Source organism: Heterocephalus glaber, unplaced genomic scaffold, assembly GCF_053883595.1.
Source record: "Heterocephalus glaber isolate CG9 unplaced genomic scaffold, H.glaber_assembly_v1.0 deba00000281, whole genome shotgun sequence".
In the NCBI taxonomy this organism is placed as follows: domain Eukaryota; kingdom Metazoa; phylum Chordata; class Mammalia; order Rodentia; family Bathyergidae; genus Heterocephalus; species Heterocephalus glaber.
Genome location: NW_028258139.1, coordinates 6,348,345 through 6,368,469, shown reverse-complemented (window position 1 = coordinate 6,368,469; position 20,125 = coordinate 6,348,345).

The following is a 20,125-nucleotide window of genomic DNA, read 5'->3' as shown; positions in this document are numbered from 1 at the left end:
AATTTATCTTTTTTTCTACAACTGTTCAGGGATATGTGGTTGTAAAGAGACACCTATTGGTCAACTTTGGAAGGCTCCCCTGCTTTCTTTTTCTTTCTTTTCCTTGCCAGAACTTTTTAACAAGGTCTGCCATCTAGTGGGAAATGGATTGACTTGACTAGACCTTAAACATCAACTTGACATAATTTTCAGATGAACATTGTATAAAACTTTTTGAATCTAATAATTTATTCTTAATTCACAACATAGCATTGTGGTGATAGAAATATTTAGGATATTTAAACAACAGATCGTGTTCACTTTATGAAACAGACTGGTATGATGGTCCAGTTTGAATAGCTCAGAAGAAGGAAGTAGACAGAAACAGCTATCATTGTGCTCAAAACTGAGCAAGCTGCTCATGTGACTGATTCCCTGTATTCCGATACACATGTACAAGGTGGAGGTGTTTTAATGACAGGGAACCTCACCTGAAGCCAGTTTCCCAAGGGCATTTGGAATAAAGGCAGTGGAGCCAGGACTTCTACTCTGTCTACTTCCAAGTGATGTGCACTTCACTGCCAGGCTGTGCTACATACTGTGGTTTGCTCATGAGCTGAAGACACTTAGGATTCTTCCGTTCATGGAATTATGGTTAAGAACTGCCACTCTTGAATAATTGATATGAGCTGGCCACAATGCCAAGAAGCTTATAGGCATTATTTTAATGAATCCCTTAAAACTAGTTCTAGGGCCAGGATTTAGCTCAGTGGCACTGCACCTGCCTTGCAAGCTCAAGGTCCTGAGTTCGACCCCCAGTACTGCAACAAACAAACAAGCAAAAAACCAAAAAACCCCACCTAATTCTAATCCTGAAAGATTAATACTACCCCTATTTACAAATGAAGACATGAAGACACCAAGAAATCTTGACCAAATCACACTGCTAGTAAAGAATGGGTAGAGGTAGGATTTGAATCTAATTGGATCTGATTTTAAATCTTATGTATTTCACTACTCTATTTAAGTATAACAGGTCTTGGACTGTCTGTAAAACCTGACCTGTTTAAGAATTTGCTTTCCTACTTTCTCTTTCTCTTTTTCATACTCAGAGAGCTTTTCTGTCACTATCACCTTCACCTCTCTGCTCTGTCCGCAGCTTTCACTTTTCTTGAGTAGCATTGCTTCTTCATTGCATGAATTCAAACTGGAGGCCTCTTGCTTCCAGCTGCTGCTTGTGGATTCTTAAAGACCCCTGGAATACCTTCCTAACGCTTTAGCTAAATATCTGCCATTGTTTTTTTGATTGTTAAAAAAGCTAATCGTTCACTCTTATTCTGTCAATTGTCATATGGTTTTTCAAAACTACATGATAATCTTTATTATTTCAGTCCTTATCAGCATTATATGGGGAAAAATGAAGAACCAGTGTTTCCAAATACAATGGAGGAAATCTTTAAACTGATCAGCTCTTCCTCTTCCCATACGAGCGTGTGTGCGTGTGAGGGTATATATGAGGATGAGGTGCCTGCCTTGCTCCCAGCCTATCCTCCACTGGTTCATGTAGGAGTGGACATTTTTGGAGCTTGTTGAGCAGGTTGATCTATACTCATTTATAAGGACTGAGGCACTTTCTGTGGAGGGTCTACTCAGAAATAAGAGAACTGGAATACAGCTCCACCAAGTTTGGTCCTGCCACAAAACCTCAGTTGCTAGAGATGAACATTTATTCTGAGCAAAGCACAGTGTCTGCCACTCCAATGTCTCTGTGGCCCACAACCCAAAATGCAATGGAGAACCTGGTGTGGATTCCTGTCAGTTAAGCTCAAACTTGCTTTCCTGAAATGTTAGTCATCAGAGGACAGATGACTGTGCTCTGGAACCTCAGAGGCAGAAATGACAAAAGAAGTAGAGAGAGTGGGTTATAAGAGCACTTATCACATCCTACAGTGGAACACTGTAGAGTGCCAATACTAGCTTTGGTGGTGGGTATACCACCCTGTATGGCAGTGCCCAAGGAGTAATATGTGAGTCCCCAGTGGAAATGATAGTGCTATGGCTATAGATGGAATGTTTGTGTCCCCTGCTCCCAAATGCACATGATGAAGCCTAGAATTTTATGCAATAGGGTTAGGAAGAAAGAAGTCTTTTAAACCTTAGTTTTCAGCAGGGTGAGCAGTGATTCCCTATCTTGCAAGAAAGAGGTGTCTGAGTGGCAGAGAGAGAGAGAGAGGGAGAGAGAGAGAGAGAGAGAGAGAGAGAGAGAGAGAGAGAGAGAGAGAGAGAGAGAGAGACTAGAGAGAAGGAATGGAGTGCTCACCCAGAGATCATAAAGGACAGTTCAATGTGACCCATGGAATGAAGTACCAAGGTGCTCAGACCCTGAAACTATGGGAAGGAACACTCACATGTCACCTGCTTATTGAACCAGGGCACACTGAAGACTGGTGCCAAGCTGACCTGAGTGTGCTGAGACCACTGCCCATGTGGGCTCCTCATTAGAGGAGCTCCACTTGTATCACTGTCACTTTCTCAGACTCAAATCCAAATTATCAATAAATCTATGACAAAGATATTGCATTCAAAATCCTTTAAGAGAGCAGACTGTGAGAATTTCTAAGACAAAGTCTAAATTCTGCTATGTTCACTATGGTCTCGAGTTGGACACTGATTGTGAACTCGGAAGCTGTTTTCCTAAAGACACCTCAATCAGCTCTGTCCAAGTCCCAAGTTTGCAAGAGTGTCCCAGGTGGCCACAAGCCCTGTGTTACTCTTTGTTGTTTGACAGATACTGGACACCAGTAACCCATCAAACATGGTTATATTCTTCGCTAACAAAGACCCTAGAGAAAAGATTAGCAGTATCATCCAGCAGAAGATTTGTGGATATTTTGATTCATCACTAACGAACTTTTTTGCCAAGACAGAAAAAATTCGCATGCCACAATATTTCAACGTAGATCTTTTCTTAAGGCTATTCTAAATAAATATTTACAAAAATTTCATACACACTTCCTGTATAGAATGATTTTTTTCTCAAAGTACTTTTTGTGTTTAAAAACCAGAATGAACTTGAGAAAGAAATGTTATCTTCACTTGTTCCTATTGAACTTCACTACCTTCTGCTGTCACTGAGGGACACGTCCTTGTTTCCCAGTGCTTGGGTGAGATGACAGTTTTTCATCTGTGGAGAAAGAGAGGTAAAGTCTAACTTGGAAGTTGCTGTTAGCATCACTCTTGGCAGTAGTGGGAGTAACTGGCCGGCTGCAGAAGAATGGTAGTGGCCAGTAGCTTTGTCACTGTGCCTTCCCTTGCAAGAAATCATTTGGAAGTGATTATGGAAGCAAGCTAAAGGTGTGAGAATAATCCAGAACCTTCCATGTCTCTTGAATCTGTGCATTTCATTGATGAGTGAGCGATGACCTACAGCAAATGGTTACACTTCAGAAAACTGGAAAGAGAATCTGAGTCTTAGGAGGAAATTGAACAGGAATAAATTAATGGGACCTCAGAGTGAGGAAAGGCCTCCGCAGGCCGTAGTGCAAGGCTTCCCTTTTCTGTGCTTTCTGCTCCTCCCTCCCCCGCTCCTCTTTTTCCTCTTTCTTTCCTATTCCTTCCTCTCTTCTTCCTCTTCCTCCTCTTCTTCTTCTTCCTCTTCTTCCTCCTCCTCCTCTTCTTCCTCCTCCTTCTTCTTCCTCCTCCTCCTCTTCTTCTTCTTCCTCTTCCTCCTCCTCCTCTTCTTCTTCCTCCTCCTCTCCTCCTCCTCCTCCTCTTCCTTCTTCTTTTCCCTCTTGCCTACAGAGAGACAGAAGCTTTCTTAAGAGTATAAGCTATCTTAGCATCACAGAGGGGAAGATCAAAAATGTGGTGGCCTCTATGACAAGGCTCAAGAAGGTGGCCTCTGGCGTGTCCTGCCTCAAGCCACTCCTACTTGAAAATGTAATGAATCAGCTTTTGCAAATATTCTCTGAAGCCTTTTATAGAAGTAAAAGTAAGGAGTAGATCTCTATTTCAAAACTCGTTTGCAATTTGGTATCCTGACCTGCTCTGCCTTCCTCCCATGTGCAGTTTAATGCCCATGGAGCTTATTGTGCTCAGGGCACCAACCCTGTATATTCCATTTTGGTTTTCAGTCTTACACTTCTGCACCCTTTCAAATCACATCAGAACAGAAGCCAATGCACTTTGTGAAGATTGGTCAGAACAGGTATTGTTTCCAGAGGACTGCACTTAAAATACAATACCACAACATGGAAAGAAAATAACAGAAGGTGCAAGTCATGGGCTCAGTAATTGTAAACTAATGTGTAGCAGGAGAATTTTTAGCCACATGACTGAAGGTGGTACATTTTTATTTAGAAAGGGGAATTGACCACAAGAAAGAGGAGTATGTGCAACTTAGTCTTGCTGACTCCCAGATTCCTGACTTGTCTTTATGGGATTATTTCACCATTGGATCCCTTTGGCTAGAAGCTAGGGTTGAGTGAAATTTTGAAATAGCTTAGTTGGTCTGCTAAGTAGATACTTTGAATTATCAATTCCAAATCTATGGGTAAAATAGTGTTCTCAAAGTTGGGTTGCAAGTTCCTTAATCCCTGAAGCCTATCCTAAAGTTACAACAAATGGAAATATACAAAAAACAAAACACAAAGCTCATGTCTACAAAGGAACAGTGAACTTTCCAAGTGCCATATTTTGGATTTGGAATGATCCCCCAAGGCCCATGTGTTAAAGGTTAGTCATCAGCTTGCACTATTAGAAGTACTGGAACCTTTACAAGAGGGGTTTTAAATCACTGGAAGTGTGATTGAATGGGACTGTGAGATGCTGGCCTCTTTCTCTGTCTTACATTGCCACAACCCCAAAAGCAACAAGGCCAACCATCTATGGAGTAGAATCTCCAAAAGTATGAGCCAAAATAAGTCCTTTTTTGTAAGATGATTATCTGAGGCATTTGTTAATAGTAGTGGAGAGCTGACTAATACACCAAGCAACCGTGGGCCAAGTCATCTAAACTCTGACTACAGTATCCTTCTCCATTGGTTCCTCCTATAGAAACTATAAAGATTCCACTCTTGGCTACACAATAACAATGCTGACTTCACACATAATAAAAATATTTCTCATTTCTGAACATAATAATGGAAATGTATGAAATTATAGTAAGGAAAGGTGCAAAGCATTCCAGATGATTGGTATCTTCAATCACATAGGCTATGACCAGATCACCTCTACATATAGAAGACCAAGAGGCAGCCTGTCCACATCATCTCTGTGACGTGGACCAAAGTGGCATGGGAAACACCATAACAGAGACTTTTTGCTGGACTAAAGTCACCCATGAGCTCCAGGGATAATACCAATTTGACACAATGGTGTTCAAAGTCAAGAGTGCTCAGCATGAAATGCCCTGGTAAGAACAACAGAATGAACTGCTGGTGTGAGGAGAAGCCTCATGTGCCACAAATGAAAACTGCTAGTGTGCAAAGGGCTTTCCTGAGCCTATCTGCTGGAAAAAGAAGATGCAGAACTCCTAAAGACCATGCTCCCAAATGAAAGGGAAACTGGACAGCTTTGGAATGTGATAGGTAAGTCTCATTTACTATTCAGTTGATTGCAGAAAGCTAGTTTAGAAAATTTGGAAGCTGCTCTCTCCTATGTGTTGTATAATATTCTTTTGAAAATAAGATTTCTTTTTTTTTATCCTTGGTATAAAAATGTGAGATGTTTCCACCAGAACGGAGACAATGAATTCCAAAGCCATTTTTTTGTGTTTGGTTTTCTGAGAGGGTGTCAGTATGTGGCTCAAGCTGGCCTCCAACTCATGGCAATCTCCTTATTCAGATTCCTGAATACTAGGATTATAGGAATGTGTAACTGTGCCTGGCTCCCCAAAGCCATTTTGAGAAAAAAATCTAGAAATGATAGGAAAGGTATGATTCTCATCAGTAACACTATTTTCCCATAAAACACTTACATTTGTATGGTTTCAAAAAATTTTACCCAGTAAGCTTATTGAGATAGATTGGCCTTGCAAATGAAGTATCAGCATGATTACCTTTACTTAGAAAGAACAATTGAAGATTATATACTGTTAATCTTTTGTTTGACATATGAATTACATTTTCTTATAGTATATCCTTGTCTCACCACTTTGGAGAAAGGCCTCCCTTCCAGGTTTCTCCCGACTTCTGGCCAGGACCCTGGGGGACTCTTGTGCTAATCTATCTTTGGCAGCAATGTTAACATCTCTTTCTCATCTCCTGGTTTAATTCAAGACTTCCAGTAGCCAGTATGACTTCTGAACATAATATCTGAGATGTCAAAGCCATTGTACAGCCCACACTGATGCTTCTTGGGCCTTGCTCCCTGTCTAGCTGGAGACCCAGCGTACTTAGTGCCAAGAATATAAGCCCCAGTAGTACTCCAACTTAGGGAAGGGAGAACTTCTTACCCCAGACCCACCCTCTTGTCTTCTAACAAATCATTGGACACAGCACCCACATGACCTCAGTGCCTTCCCCACAAAGACTTAGATCAGTGAGCATGGACCCTTTAGAGCTTTCAAGGATAACAAAGAGCTAGCTGTGGCATGTGTGCCATAGGTTTACCACCACTGATTTAGACTCTTCACTCACACTTAATTTTAGCCCCCCTGAGGATGTAGGGCCTAGAAATGAAACCATGGAGACTTGTTCTAAAGATAATGTGAGTGACAGATACTGAGCTCAAAGCACAATCACCTTACCTGTGAGTTGACACACTGTCCTCAGCCATGCACCCTTCCACAATTTCTCTTGAAGGCCCCCTGGTCTTTCATGCACACAGATACCTATAAGTGTTCTTTCCCTTGCACTGCAAGCATTTCTTGAAAGCTAGGGTGAAAGTAACGTAGATGCTCAAATTGAAGTCTTCTTAAGAGAATGGGAGGAAAAAAAAGGAAACAAAGTTTTTGTAAATGCGCAGAGGAGGGGGGTTAAGGAGTGGGGAGGGAAATGAATTAAGATACAGCATGTACAGGTATAAATTCCCTATGAAGAATGTGATCAGTATGTGTAGCAAATATGTACTAATAAAAAATAAAGTAGAAAAATTAAGAAACTAAGAATTTGAGAAATAAAATGACTTGTCTCCTGGGTGTTTGGTGATGGAGTAGCTCCCAGGAGCATAGACTGTCACCCCAAGCCGAGTCACACTCAAGTCATCATCGTGACACTTCTGTTCCCATCAGGTTTCTGATTAAAACAGGTAAAAGGTATTGATTGGTTCCGCCTTCCTTTGATCAGTAGCGGATACTCTGAAAGGTAATGTGGTTATCTGCGTAGTCACTTCTGCGAACTGTAGAGGGAACTATTCATGGTTGATCCTCACCAGGGAGACTTGCATGGGTTTTACACATAATAGGGAAGGGAGGAAGAGCTTCCATGACAAAGAATGGAGTCCCACTATGGCTGAAGTTGGACTGTAGGCTAAGTTTTAGGTGGAAACAATTCTTCAAACTGCAAAGATTCCAGACATGTACTATCTATTTCATGTCTATCTATCCATCTAATCTATCATCTAATCTACCAGTCATCTGTCGATCACCTGTCATTTGTTATCTATTACCTATCATCACATCCCTCAGTTATCTATAATCTATGTAATGCATCATTTATTATTTTCTACCAATCATCTATCATATAGCTCTCTCTCTCTCTCTACACACACACACACACACACACACACACACACACACATACACACATATTCTTTTTAAAATAAAGACTCACTAAGTGTCTACTTTGAACCAAGAATTGTACTAACTGTGTTGATGAGTCTTACTTAAATGTCATAACACTTCTTTAGGCAGATCTGTGAGGATGGCAAGCTTTTAGTTTTTGTAATTCTAGAGTTGGAAAATGAATGGTGTTACTAAGAACTTGGGATGATATATACAAGTTCTAAATTCGGTGTCCTGAACACAAAAATAATAAAAGAGCTACCGTTTACTAAGTACTTATTACAAGCTAGCCACTGTGTTGGGGATTTTAACAGGTTATTTTGAATCAATCCTCTCACAATCCTTTAACTCAGTCAGTCCTGATCAAAATCATCATCATGGTTTTGCATATGGGCTCCAGACAAGGATCAAATCCAGTTAGTATGAGTCAGAGCACATACTCTCATCTCCCATACTCTACTGTGTGTTCAATCACAAGACCTGCAGTGAGGAGGCTAGTAAAGTCTCTTACTGTGAGAGATCACATGACACAACACCCTTCAATCAGGTCACTTTTGTTATAAAAACACTTGCAAAGAAAAATTCACTGGCAAGTTAATGTCCAATAATGGCAGTTTTATTTTAGAAACATAATTGTTGACTGTTGGGTGCCATGAATCTAAGATGATCCTAGATTATTGTTTTGTTTTGTTTTGTTTTTAAGTGTCAAGGCAGTTGGGATAGAAGTAATTCTGGGTCTTCTTTCAAATAATGTGCTGTGTCTTACTGTTGCTAGTTCTCAGGTTGGTGTTATTTATTACTGTGCAAGTGGGTTAAGGATCTGAGCCAAGATAAGCTATTGAGACCTTCTGTCACTCTTCTGCCAAAATCCAATAGTGTGGAATATGACACGATTCATCTGCAGATTTGGATATATTGCTGGTCAGCCCAAATCTTCCAAACATAGCAAGGACACCTGCCAAATCCTTGAGTAGTATGATTAGTCTGTCATTCAGGTATTAGTTCTTCTTCTTGTGACTTGAACTATAAAGTATGAAGGTGTAGTAACTCTGAGGGGATTGCTTGGATAGAATTTGTTCCACTGCTGTTGTTTAAAATATGTACTGAAGAGGATATGAGTGAGATAAACACAGTGGAGAGAGTTTCTCTTTTACCCTTACTTTCAAGGATGGTATAAATTGTATAAAAGGAGGTATATGAGATGTTAGCAAACTTGACTTACATTTTATAAATTTCAGTATGTGCAAGACCATGCTCTGGATGTGGAGAATATAATAGGGAGCAAAATACGCAAAGTCCTGATCCATGGAGCTTGTAATTTAGAGGGTAAAAAGGTATTTATTGCCTCAAAAATATAAACTACAGATGATAGCAACTATAATGAGAAGCACGCTATAAAACTACTAAACAGGAAGTCAGTGCCTTTCTGGGGAGTTAAGATACTATCTGATGAAGTGTTATTGGAATTGAGCTCAGATAGTTGAGCAGATATTACCTAACTGACTGAAGGGGAAAGTGGAAAGTATTCTCAGCAGGAGAAATAATAAGGAGGGGAAGTGGTGAACATCTGGGAACCAAAAGAGGCCCCTGTGTTAGGACAGGAGGGAAACTGGGAAAAATGCTGGGAAATGGAGGTAAGGAGGGGTAACTGAGTATACAGACTGCTGTTGGCAGAGTTAAGGATTTCAGTGTTTTAGAAGATCAGTGGTAAGACATTGGAGGAAATTTTATGTGTAAATATTTATATATATATATATATATATTTACATAGAAAATTTGTCAAAAATAATATACTCCTGTATTTAGACATGTCACCTATAAGTCTAGATTAATTTTTTAAAAAGTGAAAATCTCCATCCTTAATTCTCCCTTATACGCTAGACTTTGAAAACATCCACTTTTATTATTTCTTGATATTTTCTACATTGTTGGGAACTGTTATTCAGCTTTATGTTACTGTAACAAATAACTGAGATCAACAACTTGTAAAGAGAAAAGGTTTATTTTGGCTCCCAGTTTCAGAGGTTTCAGTCCATGGTTGCTTGGCCCTGTTTCCTTTGGCCTGTGGTGAGACAGAACATCAAGATGGAAGAGCATGGCAGAAGAAGCTGCTCACATCATGGCTGCTGGGAATTAAAGAAATAAAGATATCAGGCCAAGGATCCCATATCCACTTCAAGGGCAAGACGCCATATGAGTGGAAGACTTCCAATTATACCTCACTTCCCCAAGGTTTCATGTCCCTCTTAATAGCACCATAGGCTGAGGACCAAGTCTTCAACACAGGGACCTTTGTATGGAACATTCACCCAAACCACAGCAGGGATGATCTCCATGAATTTAAGTAATATTTCTTGATCTAATAGTACTAAGCAGAATCTTTTGGCTTCTCACTATGAGTGCCTAGCTAAATGGAGGGGATTGTTTCTCTTCTTTCCTCCTCCAACCAGTTTTTCTTTTGCTTTTTTCTTGGTACTGGGAATTGAACTCGGGACCTTGCTCTTGCGAGGCAGGTGGCAGAACCACTGAGGTAAATTCCTGGCCCCTCCTCCAACTAGTTTTTGATGTTAAATTTAAACTTTTAATTCCATTGGCTTACTTTACAATTTTAACTTAGAAAATTAAATATCATCTTTATTTCCACAGCTATAGAGAAAGACAATATTGGATGAAATGATTCCTTCTATGTTAATCATTTTCGAGATTCTATGATCTTTTTGTATAAATTTTAGAAAGAGTTTTTCTACATCTGTCAAAACACAGATTTTAATAAGAACTGCATGAAACTTATAAATTAATTTGAAGAAAGTTGACATCATTACTACATTGAGACTTTGACTCTATATTAATAAGGTATTTGTCTCTGTTTATTTTGCCTTTTTGTTCCTTTTGTTTTGATCCTACAAATTAGACATAATTATTTTTCCCATTAAGTTTACTGGTGCATTTTAGGTATACATTGCAGTTACATTCATCATTGGGATCTTGTACCTTTACATGATGCATCTTCATTCTTATGTTTTCACCATTTTCCTGCTCTCCCTTCACTCCCTCAATCCTTCTCTATTTGCAAAGACTTTGTTTCTATTTTTTCATTTTCTCATATTTTTTCTTTTCCCTTCTTTCCTTTCCCCTACCCCTCTCACTTCCACCACTCCTTTAGACCTTTTGTTCCTATTTCACATTATCTATTATACATTTTGATCCTTATTTATACTTTTGAGCTTTTCACACCATAGAAACTATTTAGTATTTACACGTGTGTCCTATTTATTTCACTTAAGAGTATTGCCTCAATGTGCATTCATTTAGCTATACACGTCTCTAGTTTCTTGTTTTATATGGCTGAGTAGTGCTCTATTTTATTAAAAAAACCCCCACATTTTCTTTATCCAGTCTCCAGTTGATGGGCAATTGGGTTGTTTCCAAGTTTTAGCTATTACAAACTGTGCTGCTATAAACATAGGAGCACATATATCACTGTGGTATTATTCTTTCAGTTCTTTTGAGAAGATACCCAGCGGGGGAATAGCTGGGTCAAATGGGACCTCCAATCCTAGTTCTTTGAGGTATCTCCATACTGATTTCCACAGTGGCTGTACCAGTCTACACTTCCACCAGCAGTGGAGCAGTGTTCCTCTTTCCCCACAGCCCTGCCAGCATTTGTTATTGGTTGATTTCTTGATAGCAGCCATTCTTTATGGGGTGAGGTGGAATCTCAGCCTTGTTTTCATCTGCATTTCTTGAATGATCAGTGATGTTGCACATTTTTGCATGTTTATTTGCTGCTTTTACTTCTTTGTCTGAGAAATGTCTGTTAATTTCAGATGCCCATTTTTTAATTGGGTCTTTATATTGGGGGGTTATGTTTTTTTGAGTTCTTTATATATTCTACACAGTAGAGCTTTGTCTGAGGAACAGCTGGTAAATGTTTTCCCACATTGTAGGTTGTCTCTTATTTCTATTGATGGTTTCTCTTGCAGTGCAGAAGCTTTTTAGTAAGATGAGATCCCAGTTGTTGATTCTTTGTTCTAGTTCTGCTGCTACTGAGGATGTGTTTGTAAAGTCTTTTCCTATGTCAGTATCTTTGAGAGTTCTACCTAACTTATCTTGCAGCAAATTTAGTGTTTCTGTTTTAATATTTAGATATTTAATCCACTTTGTTTAGGTTAGTGCATGGTGAAAGATAGGGGTCTAGCTTTAATATTTGGCAGGCTGTAATCCAGTTTTCCAACACCATTTATTAAAGAGGATATCTTTGCTCCAGTGAGGATGGTTGGCTCCTTTGTCAAAATGAGATAGCTGAGTATGTCTGGAGTTGTTTCTGAATCTTCTTATCTATTCCACTGATCCTCAGGTCTGTTTCTTTGCCAGTACTGTGCTGTTTTTATCACAGTGGGTTTATAGTATGGTTTCAAGTTGGAGATTGTAATACCCCCTGCCATGTCTCTGTTGCCTAGAATTGCTTTTGCTATTCTAGGTCTCTTCTGGTTCCAAATAAATTTTTGGATTGTTTTGTCTAGGTCTGTGAAATATACCATTGGGATTTAAATTGGGATTGCACTGAATCTGTATGGCAGTTTTGGAAGTATGGCCATTTTCACTATATTGTTTCTTTCTACCCAGAAACAGGGGATGTCTTTCCATTTTTTTATATCCTCTTCGATTTCTGTTTTCAGAAATTGATTGATTCCTAGATATTTCATTTGTTTGGATGCTATCATGAAAGGAATTGTTTCACTAATTTCTCTCTCAGAGACTCTGTTGTTTGTATACAAGAAGGCTACTGATTTTTGAATGTTGACCTTATGTCCAGCTACTCTACTGAATCTGTCAATTAAGTCTAGATGTCGTTTGGTGGAGTTTTTGGGTCTTCTAGGTAGAGTATCATATCATCAGCAAATAATGATAGTTTAACTTCTTTCTTTCCTATCTTTATTGCTTTTATTTCTTTCTCTTGTCTAATTGCTGTGGCTAATGTTTCCAGAACTATATTGAACAGGAGTGATGATGATGAGCATCCTTGTCTTGTTCCTCATTTTAACATGAAGGTTTTCAGTTTTTGACCATTTAGTATGATGTTGACTGTTAGTTTTTCATAGTTAGACTTTATCAGGTTGAGATAAAGACCATGTATTCCAATTTGCTGGAGGGTTTTTTTTTTTTTTGGTACCAGGGATCCAACTTGGGTCCTGGTGCTTGTGAGGCAGGTAGTGGAACCACTGAGCTACATCCCTGGGCCGCCATAGGTTTTTTAAATCATGAATGGGTGTTGAATGATTTTCTGCATCTATTGAGATTATCACTTTTTTTGTCCTTGGATCTGTCAATATAGTGTATTACATTTATTGATTTATGTATGTTGAACCATCCTTGCATCCCTGGGATAAATCAGAGTGGTCAGGGTATATGATCTTCTTGATGACCCTTTGTATTTTGTTTGCCTGTATTTTATTGAAGATATTTGCTTCTATGTTCATCAGGGAGATTGACCTGTTTCCCTTTTTTGACTGGGTTTTTCTCTGGTTTTGGAATCAAAGTAACACTTGCTTCCAGGAATGAATTTGGAAGCACTACTTCAGTTTCAATGTCATGGAAGAATTTAAAGTGTAGTGGCAATAGTTCTTCTTTAAATGTCTTATAGAATTCAGCAGTAAAGCCATCTGGACTTGGGCTTTTCTTTGTTGGTAAATTTTCAATTATGTTTTCAATTTCACTGTTTGTATTTGGGGTGTTTGGAACTTGTATATCTTCTTCATTCAACTTTTGTAATTCATATGTATCTAGAAAACTGTCCATTTCTTCTGTGTTTTCCATTTTATTAGAATACAGGTTCATGGAGTAGGTATTGATGATCCTCTGGATTTCTGCTGGAGCTGTAGTAACATCACCTTTTTCATTTCTAATTGCATAGATTTTAGCCTTTTCTTTACTTTTTTTGATAAGGTTGGCTAAGAGTTTATCAATTTTATTTATTCTTTCAAAAAGCCAACTCTTTGATTAATTGATTTTTTTGTATCATTCTCTTATCTCCATTGCATTGTTTTCTGCTCTAATCTTTGTAATTTCCTCCCTTGTATGAACTTTGGATTTGTCTTGCACTTCTTTTTCTAGGAGCTTAAGGTTCAGCATTAAGTTGTTTATTTGAGCTTGCTCTGTTTTCCTAATATGTGCATTCACTGCAATGAATTTCCCTTGTAGAACTGCTTTCATTGTGTCCCATAGATTCCTGTATGTTGTATTGTCATTATCATTTAATTGTAGAAACTATTTAATTTCTTCTTTAACTTCCTCTGTTACCCATTGGTTGTTCAGGAGAGTGTTATTCAATTTCCATGTGTTTGTGGAGTTCTTGGGGTTTCTTACATGATTGCTCTCCAGTTTAATTGCACTATGGTTTGATAATGTACAGGGGATACTTCAATTCCTTTGCATTTACTTAAACATGTTCTATGAGCTAGCATGTGGTCTATTTTGGAGAATGACCCATGTGCAGCTGAAAAGAATGTATATTCTGATTTTGTGGGCTGGAACACTCTGTAGACATCTATTAAGTCCATTTGTTCAAAAGCTTGGTTCAGTTCTAGTATTTCATTATTGATTGTTGGTTTACATGATCTGTCTATTTGTGACAGTGGGTTATTGAGGTCCCCCACTACAATTGTATTAATGCCTATTTAGTTTTTCATGTCCATTAATATTTGTTTTGTATAGTTGGAACATTAGTATTTGGTGCATATATATTTATGATTGTCATCTCTTCCTCTTGGTTTGTTCCCTTTGTAAGGATGTAGTGACATTCTTTGTCTCTCTTAATTAGTTTTGGTTTGAAATCTACTCTGTCTGCAAATAAGATAGCTACCCCTGCTTTTTTCCAGGTTCCTGTCACATGGAGAACTGTTTTCCATCCTTTTACTTTCAGTCTATGAATTTCTTTTTGAACTAGGTGCATTTCCTGTATACAACATATTGTTGGATTTTTGCTTTTTTTTTTTTAGAGTAGGAAAAGTTTATTGAGAGAAAGAAAGCTTCTAAGAGAGACAGAAGTGGACCAGAAAGTGGGTTGCCCACCCACTCCATGTTTCAAAGATGTTTTATACAGCTAAGCCATGTGATATAGTGGGTACAAAGTGGGACAAAGCTATAAGACCCAACAGAAATTTACAAGGTGAGCATGAGGTGGGACAAAACCATGACCAACCAATAAGATTACAAGTACAGTCACCCAGGTAATATTGATTAAGTGGAGGTCAAATGGGGGAGCAAGTCACATAGCAAGAATACAAGGATTTTCAATAAGGGTGGGGGACAGGGATATTTCCTGGAGAGGCTGGGTTAAGACCTTGAACCACCCCCATCCAGGTGGTTGATACCTATTTAGAATATCAATCACTGCTGTTTATCCCCAGGGGAAGCACAAGGGTGTGTAGTTTCTCTCTTTTTACAATTCTGGCCTTCAATGACTGTGTCTTGATTATCCTCCATGTTGGCTCCTTGACTGTCCTCCATGTTGGCTCCTCCTGGGCTAGCCCTGTCTAATTGCCTACAAGATGTCTAATTAAATTACCTATCTGCAATATTGCCCCCTCTGAAGAAGTATCCCCAGCTGCTGTGAGGGGGCAAAAGCCAAAGACCATTCTGGCTCCTTCCAGATGAAGAAGGTTGTAGTTGTGATCAGCAGTTAGAGTTACCTTAGAGCCTATCTAAAGGCCCTTGATAAGTGTCAGGCATTAACATCTTGGTAGCCATATAGCTTTGAGTCTGGAGGAGACAAAGCCAAAGAAACAGTTAATACATGGGTCAAATTATAAGGTCAGCAGGGTTGCTATGAATGTGGCCAACAAGGGTCTCCACCAGGAGGAACTAGTAATAGCCTCCCACAAAGAGGATAAGGAGAAGGTCCAGGCAACTTCAGAACCCAACATAGAAGTCATGTTTTATAGTTTAGCAGTTATGAGTTATTTACAAGGTCGATCTGGTGAATCCCGGTAAAAGAAGTCTAACACATTTGTCATTGGTTCCATTTGTATGACTGCTTGGAGTTTGGGAGTCTCTAGACAAGAATAAACAAAACTTTAAAGAAATTAGAGCATGTATAATCTAATCATGAGCACACTAGAATGGAAGGCAGGTGGGGAAGAAAGGCACACTTAGAAATAATGATTGTAGCTTGCTGACTCTTAGATTCTTTTATTGATAAGAGGTTATCTATAAGTTTGATACTTGTCATAAGTCTCTCTAATTTCAGCTGTAAGAAGATAATAGACAAATTGAAGAACAAATTTCACTACGAAATATAAAACTCTAGCTGAGCTCTTATAGATTTTACCATAGTTTTTTTTTCTAATGATTCATAATCTTGGTTAGTTACTGGTAGAGCTCAAAACTACCAGAAGGGGTCAGTGACTGGAGCCCCTTTTTACATCTAGCTTTATTACTATGGCATTATTTTATATCTCTTTTCGTTATTCTTTTATGCTTGGTGTTTAAGACCAAGTTAAAGTGAGACCTATCAATCAGTATGAAACTCTTGCTACCTATCGAGGTCAGTTAAGTCTCCTCAGGCATTACTTGGGAACCATGCATAGAGCTTCTCAGCTCCTTTTCAGTGTCAGCTGTCAGGATGGGTCATGGTCTTGCTTGGCCTTGTTGCTTTCAGTGAAAGCAGGGGAGATTTTTCCCTCTTTGGAACCCTCCTTTGGCACATGATACATTTGTCCTCTGGTGCCCAGCAATCTCCCTGCTCAGGAGGTTGGGTGACTTACCAAAGATGTAGGATCCTGTAGAAAAGTTTTCCTCATGTCCTGGATTCTTTGTTGACCTTGAGGGGCCCGGGCCAAAATATTGGCTCTCCTCATAACCCAGTTTCCTTTCTAGTTTTGGACTCCAAACTTTAGTTGTTGAAGACCCAAAAGAGAAGGTCAGTGACATAAGCATTTCAGTAGGAGCAGTGAGCTTAACTATTATAATAGTTAAAACATCAAGCACTTTTGAAATGTATTTTATCCACCATGGTAATTTTAGTAGTTGAATCCCTGCAGAATGTTAACAGACAACAGTTATACATTATATAGAAAAACTTAAGATCAAGAGCCATGCATAGTATTTTAGCATGACAATCATGATGACATTGTCTTTGTAACACTTGTCTATCCTGGTATGGGCTAGTCTTTCAGTCAAACATCTTCATCTGATTACAAGACATTAAATGACATAAAGAAAACTCTTATTTGTTATCCTTTAGTAGGATGCCATCTAAAGAGAACATACATATTGGCCTATAAATGTATCTTAGGAGTTCGTAATGTCTAGCCTCTAATTTTAATGTGACATCGTTTCAACTGTTTGGTGACTAAGCATCCCTAAGAGTGGTGACACATATATCATACATCACATAAGTTTTTAAGATAACTATTATTTGACTGGGTTTCTCATGGTGGCTTGAATGTACCTCTTATCACGGGTAGCTGGGGTGCAAGAGAAAGGCAGATACCTGAGTCAAAAAAGAGCATTACCATAAACAGTACCTTAGAAGACCTGTACGCCCAGAAGGCATGAATGATATGTAGTACACCATGAAATAACAGTGAATATCAGTTACATGATGCCCCTTGTCATTTAATTTTATTTTGTAGCAAGAACATTCTAAATAAAACTTTACTGTTTTTCCATGGAAAACTCAGCCCATGTCCAATGTATACCTATCACAATGATATGTTTAGCAATGCATTTCCCACAAGGCTATGGAAATTATTGGGGTCCCCTTTGTGAACAAAGGGCTGGAATAAATTTTTTCCAGGCAGCTGCTCCTTTATTTACCAAGGGGAGTCTTGTCTCATAGTTTTCCTAAGCCCAAGAGTCTTTAATTATCTTAACAAATTTTTAGATGACCTATGAGAGCCAGATCATAACAATTAACACATTATTTTGACCAATGAAATATTTCCAAGTTATACATAGACAACAATATGTACTGTATTTATAAAACCAGTTGACATTATTTGGATCATCTGGCAACCTGGGGGGAGCATGTCTTTAATTACATTTATCTATAAGCCAACTTGAGTTACAGGCAAACATCTTAAAAAATCCAAAAGGCCAAAATAAAAAAGTTCAAACATAACAGCTGTACATGTTGTAACAAATTGAACAGACAGACACACACATAAGACATCTTGTTTGTAAACCAGAGTGCATTCAGATGTATTTGGCCAAGTTGAATTATAATAACTTTTATAATTTTTGGGTTTATATCTATAAATAAGACTAGTCAGAACTTTGTAGATCAATTAACAGAGATCTCTTGTAATAAGAATCAAAAGGAATAAAAATCTCCTACACCTGTGAAAGCAAAGCCCATTTTAAGATTAGCCCTAAGCTGATGGTTTATCTGACTGGCATACTCAGCTATACAGCCTTCTCATTGTTGATTTGATAATCATAATTGTTCCATAGACACATGCAATTGTTCCCTCTAAAGGGAAAGACTATTAAAGGTAATTTTAACTATCTCCAGTTGGGGTATGCTCAGACCAGGTTTGCATGTAGAAGAGACTAGGTGACTCTCTTTGGAGCTAAGTATGAATTTCAAACAGTGAGGGAAGAAGCCCTGGTAAGGCTCCAACCAGGTGTGCTGTAGATGTCTACCTATGACAGTTTTTCCCATTTTGAAAAGAAACAAAGGGAAAGAAGGTATCCCTGTCTATCTATCTTGTTCTGTGCCCAGTCTAAGGTGCCCCTTAGACTTTATCTCATCCAGTGCCAGTGGTGGCTGACTAGAGATACAAGGAAGTGGCCAGAGCCAGGTTAGCTATTCTTACCATTCTCTAATTTTGCCTGAGGGCTGAAAGACAGATAAATCTGAACTAGAACTTTTATATTTAACTTTTGAGAGGTTCAGGATTAAACCTAGACCAGTTTTCTATATGGCCCAGAGATAAATGAAGGTCAGCTTTACTCTGGAAGGATTCCAGGGAGGGGAAACTCACCATTTCAGAAGCTTTGTCTTGAAATCTAGCAGCCACAGAAAAAGGAAATACTCTGAATCAAATTGCGTTATTTCTCAGGATCAGGGCAGTGGAGAAGGGGCAGAAGAGTGCCTTTAAATATGGCACAAGAACTAAATCTTAACCATCTCAGTTGTAGAAGGACAATTAAGGTCAGGAGCTTTTCCAGAGTGGATCTGCAATCCTTAGCAAAACATGTCTCCAGAGACAAAAGCTATGATTGACTCCTACTGCATTGCCAAGCAGAAAAATCAAACCAAATAAGCAAAGAACCCAAATGGCTGCTTTTTGCCTCTTGAAAGAGAATGAAAGTGTTCTAACTGCATTGTTTGGGGCTTACCCTTTTTAATGAATTACTCTGAATCTATAATATCTAATTTATGATTGAAATACCCTTCAGGCTGTTGAGCAGCTCCCTGATGTTGTAGAGACACTCCCAAAGCCATGTCTCATCTTTTATTAACATACAAACTGAAATGGTGTCCTGTAGTTAGGCACTCAGAAGTGCTTGTTTGAACTTCTAGAGTGTGGTCTGGGAATGAGGTCCCCAGGTGTCTGTCTCTTGGGCTTTTCTATAAGTTGATAGAGGGGTCACACAATCTCACTATATCCCACTACCTAAAGGCAACAAAACTCTGTAGTTTCTATGAATCTTCTTAGCTGTTTTAGAGTCTTTGGCTGTGGAAAGGAAAGAATTGTTTTAATTCTTTCTTCTCCCAGTCTTTGAGTTCCCTTCTATAGAATAAGGCCTAAATATTTTATCCCAAGGCTGCAAAGCTGTGCCTTAGCTCTAGAAACATTGTTACCTCTGCTGTTAGAAAATTTAGCAGAGCACAGGTGTCTTGGCTAGAAAGCTGAGGTGAAAAATAACACTATACTCTCTACATACTGCAAGACTGCCACTTGGGAAACACTATAGTATTTTTTTTTTTTTATCAAATCAGGATCTATGGATGTCCTCATCTTTTTTCCTGATAAATAGTTGATAATTGGAATTAACTGAAGGGCTTAGTTCTCATGTTTCTTAGACCTTCAAGAATACATGCCTGAAAATGTCTTTTATTTAATCTCCTATCTGATTGGCAGGCCAGTGGGGGCCTTGTATAGGAACTGCTTGTGTTCCAGTAGGAACCAGTTGTTCCCCTGGTTGCCTGTCTTTTGACCTTCCAAAATTAAGATAATATTTGTCTCTACATGTAGTAGCAGCTTATAATACTGCTTGTCTTTCATTAGAAATCAATATTTGATTTAAAAGCAACATTACATCTTTCTAATCCAGTCCATAGGTCTGACTAAGTCCTCTGAAGACCTCAATGTTCATATCAGGGTCATCTGAAAATGTTTTTAGGTTTCCTTTGATCTGTCTTAGATCACTGAGAGAAAAAGACACATGAACACAGGTAGTCCCATATTTGCC